Source organism: Sciurus vulgaris (assembly GCF_902686455.1).
Source record: "Sciurus vulgaris genome assembly, chromosome: 13".
NCBI classification, from domain to species: domain Eukaryota; kingdom Metazoa; phylum Chordata; class Mammalia; order Rodentia; family Sciuridae; genus Sciurus; species Sciurus vulgaris.
In genome coordinates this window covers 34,780,487-34,797,943 of record NC_136474.1, presented here as the reverse complement: position 1 = coordinate 34,797,943, position 17,457 = coordinate 34,780,487, and the positions used below count along the sequence as shown (strand labels likewise).

General features: G+C 35.2%; 1 long non-coding RNA gene across 4 annotated transcripts in view; it reads right to left on the bottom strand.

Moving 5' to 3' along the window:
- The window catches only part of LOC306642741, a 30,936-nt gene extending 26,685 nt beyond the window's left edge, over positions 1-4,251 (bottom strand). For all 4 annotated transcript variants that reach the window (XR_013758651.1, XR_013758652.1, XR_013758653.1 and 1 more), the window contains exons 1-2: positions 4,095-4,251; positions 1,958-2,059 (exon numbers count right to left, since the gene is read on the bottom strand). This is a non-coding gene — a long non-coding RNA (uncharacterized lncRNA). The remainder of the gene's footprint in view (positions 1-1,957; positions 2,060-4,094) is intronic.
- Between the last annotated feature and the right edge of the window lie 13,206 nt (positions 4,252-17,457).

Sequence of the window (17,457 nt, the reverse complement as noted above, 5' to 3'; positions counted from 1 at the left end):
CTGTTCTTCATTGGTCTGAGCTATTTCTAACACCCTTCCAATGGGCTCCTCAAGGACAGAGGCAGCCTGTGCCTGATTATTTCCTGTGCCTGACACAAGGCCTGATATGTGATGGATACCTTGGAAATACAGAATGGAAAAAACAAGAAGAAAATTATTTTATTCTCATTTATCGATCTCATATTTGCCCCATCTTATACTGGGAGTCATACAGTAAAAAGAGCTTGGAAGACCCTCCATGGCAGCTGATGATTCATTGGTATCTCTGGCACCTGGCACCTCTGGATGGTAACTCTCACTTCAGTGTTCCCTCAGTGGCATTCCTATTGGGTGCACCTGTTTCTTTGATGGTCACATCTGTTTTCTATCTCACCTGAAGTGCAGCAGTAAAGCTTTTCTGCAATGGATGGAAAGCAAGCACACAAGAACAAAGATACAAGTTGATACATAATGAGGAGTGGGATAACTGGGTCAAATGGTGATTCCATTCCTAGTTTTATGAGGAATTTCCATAATGCTTTCCAGGGTGGTTGCACCAATTTGCAGTCCCACCAGTCATGTATGAGTGTAACCTACTCCCCACATCCTTGCCAACATTTATTGTTACTTGTATTCTTGATAATTGCCATTCTGACTACAATGAGGTATAATCAGACAAAGGGAAATGAAGGGAAGGAAGAGCAGATAGGATAGGAAAGACAGTGGATTGAGTCTGAAATAATTTTCCTATGTACGTATATAAATACACCATAGTGAATGAATCTTAAACCGTCATTGTACATCCATTTAAGAATGGGGTCCTAACTAGACTAACATACATTCCATGCTTGCACAATTATATCAAAATGATGTATAACTAAAAAGAACTGAAAAAACAATACAAGATGAATATCCCATAGCCAAAACATTTATCACCCAAAACAGTTCAGGTTTTGTTACTTAGGGGATATTTGTATAGCCTTTGCCAGTTGAGCATCCCTAACCCCAAAATTCAAAATATTCTACAATCCAGAACTTTCTGAAAAGATTCTTGGATTAAGGATGTCCTCAATCTTTATTTGTTTTGGTTTTGATTATATTCTATTTCTGTTTTATTCCAATCACTAGGGCTTTTAAAGGGAACATATGTTCATATTAGTAACCGATCTTGAACTGTAATTTCTATAAATGTGTTTGTTGTGAATATATATGATTCAATTATGACAAAAAGGTGAAATATGAAGTGCAAAGGAAAATGTCTTCATTGTCCAAAGCAGAAGAAATCCCCCTTAAAGATGTCCTATCAAGGATTAATTTACTTAAAATGTGGTGCCTGTTGTGAAGATTAATGACAGGTGGCCTTTTGCAAAGCTTCTCATCCTGAGTCTCATATGCTGGATTTTTTTTTTTATTCTAAACCTCCATAACTAAAGGATTTTTTTCATCCTACCCTTTTTCCACAATATGGGACTGTATCTGAGTTCATATTTCTCATCCAACATTTTTAGCTGTAATTAATATTTTATTATAGCAGATTTTATCACTAACTAGTGGAGCAGCAGAGTATTAAACTGCATGCTTGCATGTGCACACATGCGCGCGCGCGCACACACACACACACACACACACACACACACCCAGAGCAATAGTAACTTATTGATGCCAGGAAAGCTCTTTGTTATGAGATAGGACTGAGAGAACATAAAACATGCTTGTGGTGGCCTGATAGTCTTCCACAGGAATTTATGGCCAGTCCTAAGATCACAACAGGACAAAGAGAAAGTTGCTAACACAGACTTCAACCCCACAGGTCTGTTCATGCTGGCAGTGTGCTACCAATGTCTGTGTAACACTAGTTACCAGTCTTCATTCATAATTTAATGACCATGGCAATGTTAGGTCAGCTGCTCTCAGCACCAATGCTTCACGCAGAACTCTAAGGGATGCTAGCCACAATGACAGTATGTTGAATTCTCACCTGATTTTAAACTGTTGATGTACTTCTTAAAACTTAGTTAAATCTTACCAGGTTGTTTGGTGTATTTGGCATTATTTCAGTAAGTGTTGATTTAGGAAAGGGCTACACCTGAACAAAAAACAGGGGAAGCAGAAATTGTATGGTTACATGGTGATATACTTTATTTATATGTTTATTTTACATGTAATTCACATCTTGATTTCCTCACATCTACAAATTAGTCTTCAGAAAAATTATCAATACTCATTTCTCTTCTTTTTAATACATTATAGGTCCTTTTTAAAATTATTTATTACATATCTTTTAAAAACTCTTTATGTTAATTATCTTTAAATAACTCCTGAGGCTGGGTAATTGTTCAGTGGTAGAGTGCCTACCTAGCACGTGTGAGGCACTGGGTTCAATTCTCAGCACCACATAGAAATAAATGAATAAAGGTAATGTATACATCTACAACTATTTAAAAAAATAAAAAATAAAAACTCCTATATTATTGTTGTTGTTATTGCTATTATCCAATTGTAAGGAAATAATTTATGAGATGCTGGCTTGGTAAAGATTTTAGAATTAAGACTTGAGAAAAATACAGGCTTTGGGATTAGATCTAGGCTCAGATCCCAATCTCAGCTTGCTCTGTTCATGTGACCTAGGGTAAATGAAGTTGTTTCCTTGTTAGTATATAAGTACAAAATTGTTGTAAGGAGTAGAAATAACACAAGAAAAAGTGCCTAGCTCATAAAAAGTACCTAAAATAATTTTGTCATTACTTAAGACAATATAACAGTGTAATGAGCACAAAATTTGGCATCAAATCCCTGCCTAGACTCACTTTTACTGATAACTTTATCAAAAACCCTCTCTGAGTTTGCTTCTTTTTGTGTTATATGGGCACAACAGCTATATTATCTAGCTGAAAGTATTAGAGCATCTAATGAGGTACAGTAAAGTGCATTGTGAATTATAAAAATGTATCACAATTTAATTACCAATGTATTTTACTGTGTTTTTCATGGACATCTTTAAAAAAATTGCTATCTTCTTTCTTTCCTTATTGCATATCACCTTATCTTGAGGGTTCAATATCATACTTGTCTGTGATTATCTTTTCCGTTTTTAGTTACCTAGCCAAAGACTGCTGGTTTTTTCTTTTCTTCTTTTCTTTTTATAAAAAAACAGATTTTAAGTTGTTTATTGTGGTAAGATAAACAAGAAATTAAGCATTTTGACCAAATTTAAGTGTCCAATTTAGTGGCATTAGTACATTTGCACTGCTATGTAACCATCACCATCCATCTCTAGGATTTTTAAATTACCCCTTAAGCACTCCCTATTACCTGATGATTGCTACTTTTCCCCCTATTTCTTCTCTGTTTTGTCACTTCACTCATTTTAGCAGCAAAAAGTTCATTTCTTCTCCTACTATTACATTAACAAAGTATATTTCCAAAATAAATCATTCTAATTTGGTCTCAGTTCATAAGTTTAATTTACATTTTAATTACATGAACTTACAATTAAACCTCAATAATCTTTTGAGTCTATAAAAGGCTGCAATCATCCAGGCAGTGATCATTATTCACATTCACACTTAGGGGTAAGACTGCAGAATTATCTTTTCCTTAGTTCCCTGAATTCTTACTGCATATCAGTGTAGAGAACAAGGTATAGTGTGCGTCTCACTTTCTTCTTTAGGGACATGTATGGGAGTAAGAGCAAAACTTGCTTCGCTTTTGGGGCAGTCCTTTTTCCATAGCACAACTCCAAACTGAGCATTGCTGTTGCTTGGGTTCTCCTTGGCCACGCCTCTCCCCGGTAAAAGTGGCAAAGGAAGAAATTGCAAAGGGACGCGATTTTGCAAGGAAGGGATCGTTCTACCCAGAATGCGGTACAGCACAGCCGATTTTCTAATCGGCGACAGGGACTGTATTCCTTTTTGGCCGAGAACTACATGCAAATTTAATTGATTCCAGGTTAAAAAATATTAATAAATACTACGTATATTGATCTACAATCTTAGGCTTCCGGTTTGCCATTTCATTCTCTTCACCCGCCCTGTGACGAGTGTTCCTTTCATTTTAGAAAAGCGGAAAGAGTTCTCCACGAGCTACAGGGCCCATCGAGTGACAGGGCTTGATACACATATCCGCAGCGAGTCATCACGCCGAACTTCAAGCTTTGGGCAAGACAGCGGTCTGGCAGTACCGGCCACAACTTCCCTAGTCCGGAGTTTCCCCAGATAACCCACCTGCCTTGGACTCTCAGGCAGCGTTACCTTCCATTGCGGCCATCTGAGCAGCAAAGGCCGCCCTTCATCCGCTTTCCCCAAACCAACTTCCTTGGGCCAGTTACTTTACCTCCCTACAACCCAATTTCAGTATCTTTAAAATATAGTATAGTTGTTGAGAGGATTAAATAAGCTGATGATCAGAAAAGGTCTTCTAAGGCACTTGGTTATTATTACTGTAGTTGTTGACATTATATAGAGTGGAAAATATAAAGCACTTAGAACAGTTTCTATCCAGTGTTTGGCAGCTAACTATTAACTACAGTTTTTGTTGTTGATGTTGTTTTGGGGGGTGTGGGGCATGGAAATTGAACCCAGGGAAGTTCTACTACTGATCTACATCCCCATCCCTTTTTTGAGACAGGGTCTTGCTAAGTTGCCAAGGCTAGCCTCAAACTTGCAGTCGTTCTGCCTCAGTCTCCATCATCATTGGGATTCGCATGTACACCACACACCCAGGAACTCTAGTATTTTTTTAGAAACCCATTTGTTCATGGATAGGTTGGGCTAGGGTGGTCAACTTTACAATAATGGGTTGCCTGAAGGGTAAACAGTGCCCTAAGACACAGCTAGTTGGAGGCTGCCTAGGCCTGTAGAAACAATTCAGCTCTATTGTTAAGGTCATAAATTAGTCCCAACTGCAGAAGAATCCCTTTTAGAGTACCCAGCACTCAGCTTCCCATCTGTCCATTGCAATCACTATTTTTTGAATGGAGAAAGCACGTGCAGAATTACTTAGTGGGCATATCAGTATATGGTATAAAGCATTATGATTTACAAAGCAGAACACATTACCCATATATCTACAATATGAAATCCATTTCACATTTGACTCAAATAGACATCAATAAAAATTTTTTGTATTAAAATTCCAACATGTAAAGTCCTATAAAATAGCCTAACAATTTTTTCTTTTTTAAATCAAGTTTTATATTTTGATAAAATAGCTATGCCTTTTTTCTTTCCTTTTATTTTTTATTTTCATTATTTTTTATTTTTTGAGACAGGACTCTCTGTATTGCTCAGGCTACTCCTAGGCTCAAGTGACCCTCATGGTTAGCACAAAAAGACCAAGCAGGATGCAAACCTCATGTGTCATCTCAGCTCTTTATTCAGGGGGATGAAATGGTTCCTGTGGACCCACTCTCCTGGTGGAAAATGAGCCACTGAACAAAGAAAGGGACTGGGTTCATATAGGTTCCTTTGAGGGGTGATCTAGTGAACATATGTCAGTTTTATTTAGACAGTTAGGAATGTGTGCCTTTCAGTCAAGTTCTGTGGACTGTGACTAAAAAGTATTTTGCTCTGGAGGAGATAACACCTCCAAGAGACTCTTTTCTTTTGAGGATGATAAAACATCCTCTTTGCCTGTAACCAGCATCTGGAAAATATTCTTCTTGGGAGATGGAAGTTTTCAATGTATGGTCTTCATTTTTACTTCCTTTTATTTTTCTCAGTCCTCATTATTTTGTGAATTTCTTATTCTCCATATCCATTTCTCCTGCCTCAGCTTCCTCAGCAGTTGGAACTACAATTGCATTTGATTGTGCCCAGCTTCAGACATTTAATTTTAGATAGCAACTGTCACTTCTAATTTGTTACTGTTTGCATGCATAATAACTACATATTCTTGCTGTGGATAAGAAAATCCAAAAGTTTCTCTGAAATGATAAAAGTGAAAGATAAATTGCAGTGGGTTGAGGAATGAATGAAGAGTGGTGAAGTAAGCAGAGTTAAGACAACTTTTCAAGAAATTTATTCATAAAAGAAAGAGGAAAAGCATCTAACAGGTATTAGCCATCAATTGAAGGAATATAAAAAATGTTGGCATCTCAGTCATGAAAATTTCCTAATATATTTATATATATTAGGAAACATAATGATTCTGATCTTAAAATTGATTCTGGGGCTAGAGTTATAGATTGGTAGTAGAGCCCTTTTCTAGTCTGCACAAGGGCCTGAGTTGGCTCACCAGCACCACAAAAAATAAAAAATAAAATAAATTTGATTGTGGGACTACAAACCATACCAAGCCAATTAAAGATAAAGGGAGAAATCAAAAGAAGTCTTTACAGACATAACAGAAATATATGTGGATAACAGAAATATAATCTTTAAAAGCAGTTTTGTTTAAAAATATTCATTATTAAATGTATACAAATATTGGTTCATGGTATTTCATGGATACAAATAATTTGTATAATGCTCTTTCATTTTCCAATTTCCTTTCATGTTTTGGAAATTGTTTGTTCTGTCTCTTCTATCCATGGAAAACGCAGAGGTTATTTTTGTGAATCAGTTAAGTGTATGAACTTTGTGACCACTATTTCTTGCAGACCAGAGCTTTTTCAGTTACTTCTAAGTTCAGAGCTTTTTTCCAGGTAGTTGAAGTTGTTAGAGATTTGAATTGTGCTTTATCAAATGTGCTTCTATATGTTTTACTAAAATAAAATATTTTTTGTCCTATCTGAAATTTCTTACATATCTTTTCAAACTGTTGTAGAAAGCTAACTTTAGACTTACAGTTATATACATTTCTTTTCTAACCTCCTTATTTATATACAAAGAAACTAAAGCACTTTTTAGATTTTCAAACTTTAACCCCTGCCCTCCCCCCAAAAATATGTTAATAAGTATGTGGTAAAAATTATGCTGATTTTGACAACTGCCATCCAGCCTCCAGCTTATAGGACACCCAAGCACATCCAAAGACATCTGAGGAGCTGAGAGAGGCTACACCTGAGAAGAATCCCCTCGGTTTTATTGACTGACTTCTTGGCTAAGAGAAGTTGCATTGAGTAAGTCCATGGGGATTGGACTCTAGGTAAATAAGGGAGTGAATCTTTAATGTATTTGTGACTTGCTATTAATAGGAATTTTAAGTTGAGTGTGTATTACATGAATAAAATCTACTTGTTGGAACCAAATTTGATTCCTCTCTTACTCACTGATTGCACCAAAGGTGAGTGAAATAGATTCAGCTTATTTGTTTATTTTGAAAGACTGGAGTGAACTAGTACATAACTGTATGTACAGATAATTAATTTTATAGAAATAATCTTGACAAATTTTGTGGCTATTTGAGAATATGATATAGATGATGATTCTTCAGCCATTATAGATGATGACACCTCAAACCATTTTTGATATACAAACACTAAAAAATTTCATTGTTTTGACTGATACAGAGGATTTTACAAAAAACATTTTCTTGGGTTAAAAAGTCTGAAAATTTTGCTTTAACATTAAAGATTAAAACATTTTGTAATGTATTGATTGATTGTAAAGTTAAAAATTAAATGAATGTCTTTCATCACCAAAGATTTATAACATAGCCAGATGAGAAGTTGACTTTGTAATGCCTGAAAGTCACTAAAAAATGACTTATTTTTGTGTTCCTATTTTTATTTGTATGTTATGTGTTTGATTCATACTAGCACTTATTAACTTAGTATATTAGGATATAATGTCTGTAGTGTTTAACATAGGTTCAAAGTAATCAGCATTGGTTTAAACAATATAGAAGTTCATTTCTTTCCCATGTTTAAATCCAGGCAGTCCAGGGCTTAGAGGGCAGTATTTAAGTTGTCTAGAGCCCCAAATATCTTCTAATTTCTTTTGCTACCATACTTTGGTGTTTGCCCTTTTTCATATAGTACAATATAATCTGAGACAGAAGGAAAAGGAAAAAGCAGATGATAAAGGGTGGCTCAAAAGTTGCCTATGAGCCTTCTACTCCCAACTGATTTTACATGGTCATACCTAGCAGCAAGAGAGGTAAAATGTGGTGTAGTATTCTGAATGCCCATGTGTTCAGCCAAAATTCAGGGGCTCTACCAATATAGATGAAGAGGGTTTATTGGGGTCTGTGGGTCTTCTCAAATTGTAAGAATATATAAACCAAGTATGGTGGCTCATGCCTATAATCCCACCTACTCCAGAGGCAGAAGCAAGAGGATTGCAAGTTCAGACAGCCTCAGCAAATTAATGAGACCCTCCTTCGTCTCCTTCGATATACAAAAAAAAAAAAAAAAAAAAAAAGAATTGCAGATGTAGTTAAGTGGTAGAGCACCCCTGGGTTCAGTTCCCAGTAAACATCCCCCACAACATGTATATAATTGTTTGCAAATGTACACTTTTCTGAGGAAAGAGTCCATGGCTTTGATGAGCTTCTGACTAGAATTCATGACCCAAGGAGAGAGAAAAACATTTATATATTTGTAAAATAAATGATTTAATGTAACATTTATTTTATTAACTCCATTCCAATCAGTTATAACCTGCATAGAAAATTTTGCTCACTTTAGGATTACTTCAGGAACCCAGTGCAATGCTATGAGAATATTTCATGGAAAATTTTTTTGAAGGTGAGTTGCTAGTCACAGACTGTCAAAAGCCCATTATTTTACAGCTAATGGCAAAGCTAAATCTTACTCTTGTCTTACTTTTGATTATAGAATCTGCCTCTAATACTTTTATGCCTATTTTATAATATACTGAAGCTAAATTGTAAATTAATATTTGAATTGCTGATTTTATGGAGTAGTTTAAATGTGACTTGGGAATATAAACGTTAGTAATGAAAACTTTGAGGGTTTTTTTTGTATAGTGATTTTATTGTCAACATAAATAACAAATTGTTGATTTCTTTTTCAGAATATATTTGGTCTTTACATAAAATGATTTTAGCTATCCTATTAAAAAGGGGTCTTTAAACTGTGGCCTAGGGCCAAATCAACTTACTGCTTTGGAAACAAAGGTTCATTTGAATGCAACCAGGGCTGCATTCTTTTATCTTTGCTGGTCTTTGTGCTATAGTGGCAGAGTTGAATAGTTGCAACTGACAGTATAATGGGCCACAAAGGTCTAACATAATTACTGTTCAGTCCTTTACAAATAAGTTTGCTGCCAAACTTGTTTTAGAATAGTCCTCTGTAATGCTTCATCTATCTTTCTTTCTTTCTTTCTTTCTTTCTTTTTGGCTAATGACTAGTTGTTCTTTTTTGTTCTAGAAATAAAATTAAGAATCAATAAATGGAATGAATTCAAATGAAAAAGCTTTTTCTCAGCAAAGGAGATAATCAATAATGTTAAAAAAGAGCCTACAGAATGGGATAAAATCTTTACCACACTCACTTCAGATAGAGCACTAATCTCCTGAATTTATAAAGAACCTAAAAAACTTTACACCAAAAATACAAATAACCCAATTAATAAATGGGCTAAGGAACTGATCAGACACATCACAGAAGATATACAAGTGATCAACAGATATATGAAAAAATGCTCAACATCTCTGGTAATAAGAGAAATGCAAACCAAAACTACTCTAAGATTGCATCCCACCCCAATTAGAATGGCTATTATCAAGAAAACAAGCAACAAGGTGTTGGTGAGGATGTGGGGAAAAAGGCACACCCATATATTGCTGGTGGGATTGCAAATTGGTGTAGCCACTCTGAAAAGTAGTATGGAGATTTCTTAGAAAACTTGGCCTGGACCCACCATTTGACCCAGCTATCCTACTCCTCAGTTTATGCCCAAATGACTTAAAAGCAACATATTACAATTATGGAGCCACATCAATGTTTATAGCAGTTCAATTCACAGTAGCTACAATGTGGAACCAACTTAGATGCCTTTCAGTCAATGAATGGATAGGGAAACTGTGATATACATATATATACATACATATATATATATATATATATATATAAACACACAATAAAATACTACTGAGCCATAAAGAATAATAAAATTATGGCATTTGTAGGTAAATGAATGGAGTTGGAGAATATTATGCTAAGTGGTGTAAGCCAATCCCCCAAAAATCAAAGGCCGAATGATTTCTCTGATAAGTGGATGATGATGATACATAATGGCAGGGGGGCGAATGGTGAGAGGTAAGGGAAGAATGGAGGAACTTTGGATTGTGTAGAGGAAAATGCCAGGTGGGGAGGGGGCAGGGAGAAGGGAAGATAATGGAATGGACAAACATCATTATCCTATGTGCATGTATGATTACACAAACTCTGTGACTCTACATTGTGTACAACCAGAGAAATGAAAAGTTGTACCCCATTTGTGTACAATGAATCAAAAAATTAAAAGCAAGAATCAACAACTGGGATAGATTCAAGCTAAAAAGCTTTCTCTCAGCAAAGGAAACTATCACTAATGTGAAGAGAGAGCCTACAGAGTGGGAGAATATCTTTGCCACTCATACTTCAGACAGAGCACTAATTTCCAGAATCTATAAAGAACTCAAAAAAACTCTACACCAAGAATACAAATAATCCAATCAACAAATGGGCTAAGGAAATGAACAGACTTTTCACAGAAGAAGATGTACAAGCAATCAACAGATATATGAAAAAATGTTCAACATCTTTAGTAATAAGAGAAATGCAAATCAAAAGTACCCTAAGATTTCATCTCACCCCATTTAGAATGGTGATTACCAAGAACACAAGCAACAATAGGTGTTGGCGAGGATGTGGGGAAAAAGGTACACTCATACATTGCTGGTAGGGTAGCAAATTAGTGCAGCCACTCTGGAAAGCAGTATCGAGATTTCTCAGAAAGCTTGAAATGAAACCACCATTTGATCCAGCTATCCCACTCCTTGGCCTATACCCAAAGGACTTAAAATCAGCATACTACAGAGATGCAGCCACATCAATGTTCATAGCTGCTCAATTCACCATAGCCAGATTGTGGAACCAACCTAGATGCCCTTCAGTTGATGAATGCATAAAGAAACTGTGGCATATATATACAATGGAATATTAGTCGCCATGAAGAATGATAAAATTATGGCATTTGCAGGCAAATGAATGAAATTGGAGAATATCATGCTAAGTGAGATAAGCTAATCTCAAAAAACTAAAGGTTGAATGATCTCGCTGATAAGCGGATGAGGACATATAATGGGGGGTAGGAGGGGTTAGCATTAGGGTTAGGGTTAGGGATAAGGAGGGTGGTAAGAGTGGAGGAAGGAAGGACTGTATAGAGGGAAAAGAGGGGTGGGAGGGGTGGGGGAAAGGGAAAAAATAACAGAATGAATCAAATAACATTGCCCTATGTAAATTTATGATTACACAAATGGTATGCCTTGACTCCATGTACAAATAGAGAAACAACATGTATCCCATTTGTTTAAATAATAAAATAAATAAATAAATAAAAACTTATTTTACATTCCATAGAAATAAAAATTGGAAATTAATGTTAAGTAAGAGTGGTCCACTTCAGTGTCCCCTAAACAAATATCAGTAAAGAAAAAAAAAAAAAAAAAAAGAACCAGATAGGCACTTGGGACTTCTTCTTTTGAGACATATCTTTTCAGTTTATTTGTTTTTTGTTATTTTATTGATTAATTTAAAAAAAAATCTTTGTATATTCTGGGATTTAATCAAATTACATTCTATGTATATATACACTCAGATATATATGTATATGTATAATATGCACCAATAAAAATTATTACAAAGAAAAAAAATCAAAAAATTAATTTTAAAAAGTCCACAATAAGTAGTTAGCACATAAAGTTTGTTATTTTTAATACTTTTAAAAAATAATTTTTATTTTTTTATGCAATTTAGAGTGGACAGTACCATTCAAATTCAGTTTAAGTGGTTAGCTTGAAATCATTAAGGAACTGTCTTCTAGCTGGACAGAATTTGACATCATTGTTTGATTTGGTCACAGTCTTAGTACAAGAAATGTGTGAGAGTTTCCATAGCTGGTTAAACAATTACTTTCATTGGTAAATTCCTGTGTGCAGTTAACCCTTCATATCAGTAGTTTCAACATCTATGAATTCAACCAACTATAGATTGAAAATACTTGGGAAAAATTTTTATCTGTATTGAATATATATGGACTATTTTTCTTGTCATCATTACCTAAACAATATAGCATTATGAGTATTTTCATAGCATTCACATTGTCTTAGGCATTATAAGAAATTTAGATATGATTTAAGGTATGAAGGATGTATGCATAGGTTATATGCCAGTAGTTCACCATTTATGTAAGTAACTGGAGCATCCTGAGATTTTAGTTACAGGGCAGGGATGAGGTCCTGGAATCAATCCTACATGGGTAGATACCAAGAGACTACTCTCAAAGCATCCTTTCTCTCAAACTATAATAAATTTTGTTTTTTCAGGAAGAGAAATTTCTTTGCTACTTTGACAGTACAGTGAAATTGCATACAAAAATTTTTATCACCAGTTTGCTCTCAGAAATTTTCTTGTAGAGTGTGCCTAACATTATACCTATATGGTTTACTGGAAATAAATTTTAAGTATTTGATACAGAAAGCCCTAAAAAAAAATTTGGATAACAATGTCTAATAAAACAAAATGATATTTTTACATTTCAGTATTCTGGAGAAGATTTAGCTATTCTGATTTATAAATTAGATGGTACTCAGGCCTCCACAAAAGAAGTTGGAAGAATTGAAAACAAAAGAACATGCGTATTTTGCAGAATTTTTAACTAGTGAAAAGGTATAAATCTTTTTTTCACCAAGAATAATTATAAATGTTCTTTTTTATTTTTTTTCTCCTCTAGCTGATAATATTTTTAAGTTCCATAGGACTTCTTACTTTACTTTTAGTTAAAGTTGACAAATGTTAGTTTAAAAGTCTCATTTCTAATTTGATTTCAGTGATGAAAGAGGTTCTACATTGTCTGTTTTACTTAAACATATTTTAGAATAAATGAAGCTTACATTGAAGTATATGCAGTTTGAACCTTAAATTAGTATTTAATATGGAATTATAAAAATAATATTTTGTAATTAGTTTGTCTTTGAAGTACAAATAAGAGATTTTAAATTTCCCTATTAATTTATTATACTTCTTGAATAATTTTGTTCAAATACAATGTTAAGGGGTTGTATAATTTTCTAGTCAAAATGGTGTATTGAGTTTGTTTCAACTCACTCACTTTGCTCCAAACACATAGCATTGACAGGTAAAATATAAAAAGAAAATGCCAAAAGACAAAGTGGAGCTTCTAGAAACAGATTAAATGTCTTCATGGACCAGAAATGCCAAGTAATGAATGAAACCAAAGACTTAGCCTATTGGACTCTATCCAGGCAGATGGTGGCATCAGAAATTTGATTGCAAACAGAGACCAGGAACCAGTGCAAGATTCACTGCTGGAAACTGGGGGCTGGGGTAGAATTTTATCTACTTTGGAAAGAAATTAAGAAAAAATATTAGCAATCTTATGCCAAGACCTATGGTCTCATAGGAAGTTTTCGGCTGTTCATCTACTTTCTTGGTGACTGGATATATGAAACTTCTGAAATTCTATGACATAACTGCTCCAAAAAGTCATTATTAAAACTGTTTTCAGACTTGGTTCTTGGAGCCTTGATAGAAGCAAAAGCCACGAGACAGGAAAGGGTTCACACAGAGGGGAAAGAAGCGAAAGTAAGTGAACAGAAGAAAAATTGCTCATTCAAAACACTTTACTTGTTTAGAATTTTAAAATCTATAAAGAATCCAGTGAAAGATCACCAGCAAAATCACCTGTTGGTACATGCATATTTATTCCAAATGAAATATACAATCTGACCAAGACTTTTGACCAAGTTGTTTGCAGAATTAGAGTTAGTGCCTGGACCCATGCACTCACTCATCCCTACAAAAGCAATTTCAAGAAAATGTTCACACTTTCTCAGTGTTGCTTTTAATGACATTTTGAGTAAATTCCTTCCATAACTATCATCTGTGGTTGTTGCTGAGCAGGTGGCATTTGTCTTTTTTCTTTGACCTTGACACTTACTCCTGCTATTATATGATCTACTATGCAGATTAGTACTATTGTCCCTCCCATCTGCAGTAAATAAAATCCAAGAATCTTATGGATTCCTGAAGTCACAGTTAGTACCAAACACTTATATACACACATATTTATATAAAGATAAATTTGTAAATTGGGCACACTAAGAGATTAAGAAAAATAATAAGAATACAGAACAATTATAAAAATAAACCATAGTAGTTATGTGAATGTGGTCTGTCTTTCTTGAAAGTATTAAAACAAGTATTAATATTTTTGGATTGTGATTGAGTGAAAGAACAGAAAGAAAAAAATTATTTTTGGGTTGAGGGTAACTAAAACCACAGGAAGCAAAACCACAGATAAGGGGGAACTATTTACTGTATTTGCTGCTGTATCCACCTACTCCATAGTTTAGCAGATTAAAACAAACCTTTTATTTTACCATAAGTTTATTTTCTGTTGTTGTAAATCAGCAGAGGGTGGGTTGGACAGCTTCTGCTCTGGGTCTCTCAGCGCTTTGGTCATCTGATGGATTGGCTGGTGAACTTCTGAGGCTATTCATATACATTCCTGCCAGCAATGCTGCCTGCGGGCTGGGAGTCCTAGGGACTGCCAATCGGCATGCCAACACATGCCCCGTCCAGCATGGAAGCTTCGTGCTATGGGACCATTTACTTGCTTGACTTCTCCAAGAGCGGACTTCCCAAGGGAGCCACGTAGAAGATGCATGTACAGTGACCCTTCTACCACATTCTGTTGGTTACACATGAGTCATTAAATATAGCCAAGCCCATCTCTTAACTGAGAAATGTCAAGGTCTTTGCAAGTAAATCTTTAAATCACTATATCCAAATATTTGTAGGCGTAAGAAGTCAAGGAGAAGGATGAGAGAAATCAAAGTCTACTTTACCTCTTTATGTATCCTGTGTCCTTAATCTGGGAGAAAGCTCCCTAAATACTTTAATGTTGTGTCTATTGTGCAGGAAGAAAACTACCACATTTGGTTGAACCTCTTACATTACTACACCCAGTAGCAAGTCCCTTTCTTCCTTTCTTTCTGGTCAAAATGTCAAAATTCATTTTATTGTCACACCATAAACCTATTGGACTATCTGTGCACTGATAAATCACTGTGATGTTGAACTGTAGTTACAAAGAATTATAAATTGAATGGCAACACTCACTTTGTGGTTTATTTTATACCAAGTGGTAGTATTCAGAATAAAAGTTTGCCTGGATGCAGATTCAGAGTCCACACCAAGAAGAGCCACAAAGAGGTGTTCCCCAGGGAGGTGGGAATGGTCTCCCACTCCTAAGCTTCTCTCTTGGCATTAATGGTCGGCTATACTCAGCAACTCTTGAATCCCATCATTATTGTACGGAATCAGGGTCCTTTTCTGTACTGTAAGAAAAAGGCACCAGGGTTCTGCTTTTTAGGGGAACATCATCCTTGCAGATATTGTCAAAGGGTGTTTTCTCATCCCTTCTGTATATGTGATTCAAGTGACCTGTTCATGGTTTCCTATTCCAAGAGACATGGAACTTTAAAGGTTGACTTTTGAAATTCCAGTCCCTCATCTTCATTTTTCTCACAGCATCTTTTTCCAAAACTGAATATGGCCAAGGACAAAGGAATATAAGAAAAGATGGGAGCCATAAACCTTAGTAAAGATGAATCACTGTGAATTTATTTTGTGACTTGTTAAAACTTCACTTGTGGTCTTACAGATGCCACTGACGGGAATAATGCATTACCTTTCTTACAAACCTACTGTTAATATAATTTCATTATTAATAAGCTTAGAAATCACCATGAGGTCTGTGTGAGAAATGGATTACAATAGTGTCCTGCTTACAAACAGCAGTTTCTAAATGTTTTAAATTATGGTGAGTTTTGTTTCTCTCAGTAAATTATTTTGAGTTATTTGGGGTAAGAGAGTTCTAAGGGAGAGTATAAGCACTCTCCCTCTCTCTTTTAATGAATGAGCATCAAGTGAGTGACCCTTAAGTACTGAGCACTTATTATTGACTGTGTTTAGTGTGTTCCTTATTTTAGATGTGCTGTGTGGTTCCCTACAGTTGAAGGCAGAGCAGATTAGATTAGTTTAAAGATATTATTTATGATTCTCCCTTTTTTTTTCTAGTGTCTATCAAATAGTTGAAGAAAAATGTCCTCAAAGAACTAAAAAGACAACAAAGATCTTGAAATGCTACCCAGTGCCAATTCACTTCCAGAACGCTTCCCTGCTGAACTCACACTGCTACTTTGGTGTAGAATTTCTAGCAGACAGCCTCCAAGCTGCTGGGTCTTTTCTATTGGTGAAAAGACATGCAATTGATACTGGAATGCTCTCCTCCTCCCCCATAAAAGCTACAGAATTTATTTTTGAGCTGCTAGTTGAGCCTTTGGGATAAATTTTATAGATCATTTTTTTACCAGTGCTATTTTAGGTTATTAATGTGATTATAACTTAAGTAAGATGGTAGTAAATAAATGAAGTCATGCATTGTGTGCTTTTACTTGTAAACAATTTTTTTTCCTTCTTTAAAATTTTCATCTAGAGATTTATGGCAAGAAATGAATATATTCATATATTCATCCTTTTGTTGTTTTTGGTTTGGAAAGTGTAGTGTCAATAATGATGGATTTTATTTTATTTTATTTTCAGATTTTCTTATTACCAGAAATTGGCTAGACATTCTGCTTAGCTTGCTATTGTACAGGAGAACAGTGTAACTACAACACATGGGTCCAACTCATTTGAAGTTTTGTGAGCTCCACAACATCTGTCTTTTCAGCATATTCTGTCCTATTTAATTCCACAAGACTTTATGCTTCCTACCCTTATGACTAAATTAAATGTCTTTTTTTCTTTAAGATAAAACTGCTTTAGGAATATGAGATGAAACAAAGTAAAAACTATCATTGAGTCCCACATCTGAAATTTGTCCCCTTTCATGTTCCAACCAACTAGAGCTCTAATAAAATTTTATGTCTCATTAGACAGAAGAAAACATTTTCCAGATTCTTCTATTGATGTCCTCCCTCGTGGCACACCAGGTCTAGGTACCACTAGCCACCTAACTTTTGCCAGTGAAAGGAAAGATCTTGGGTGAAAAATTCCCCCTGCAGTTTGCATGGTGCATAAGGATGGGTCTGGGGAAGCATTCAGCATCCACCAGGTAGAGATCATTTGTATTTAACTCCACATCCTCATAGGGTGCAGTGTTCCCCAACACCATCTGCATCGGAGCCAGAAAATGTATATGAGCATGGTTCACTGAGTAAGTGTGATAAAAGCCATACCTGAAACAGTGAAGTCTTTCCTTATTGGTGTCATTCAACTCAAACTACAGATAATTCTGTTGTTTTAAATAAAACATGAATAATAATTTTCACCCTCTTTAT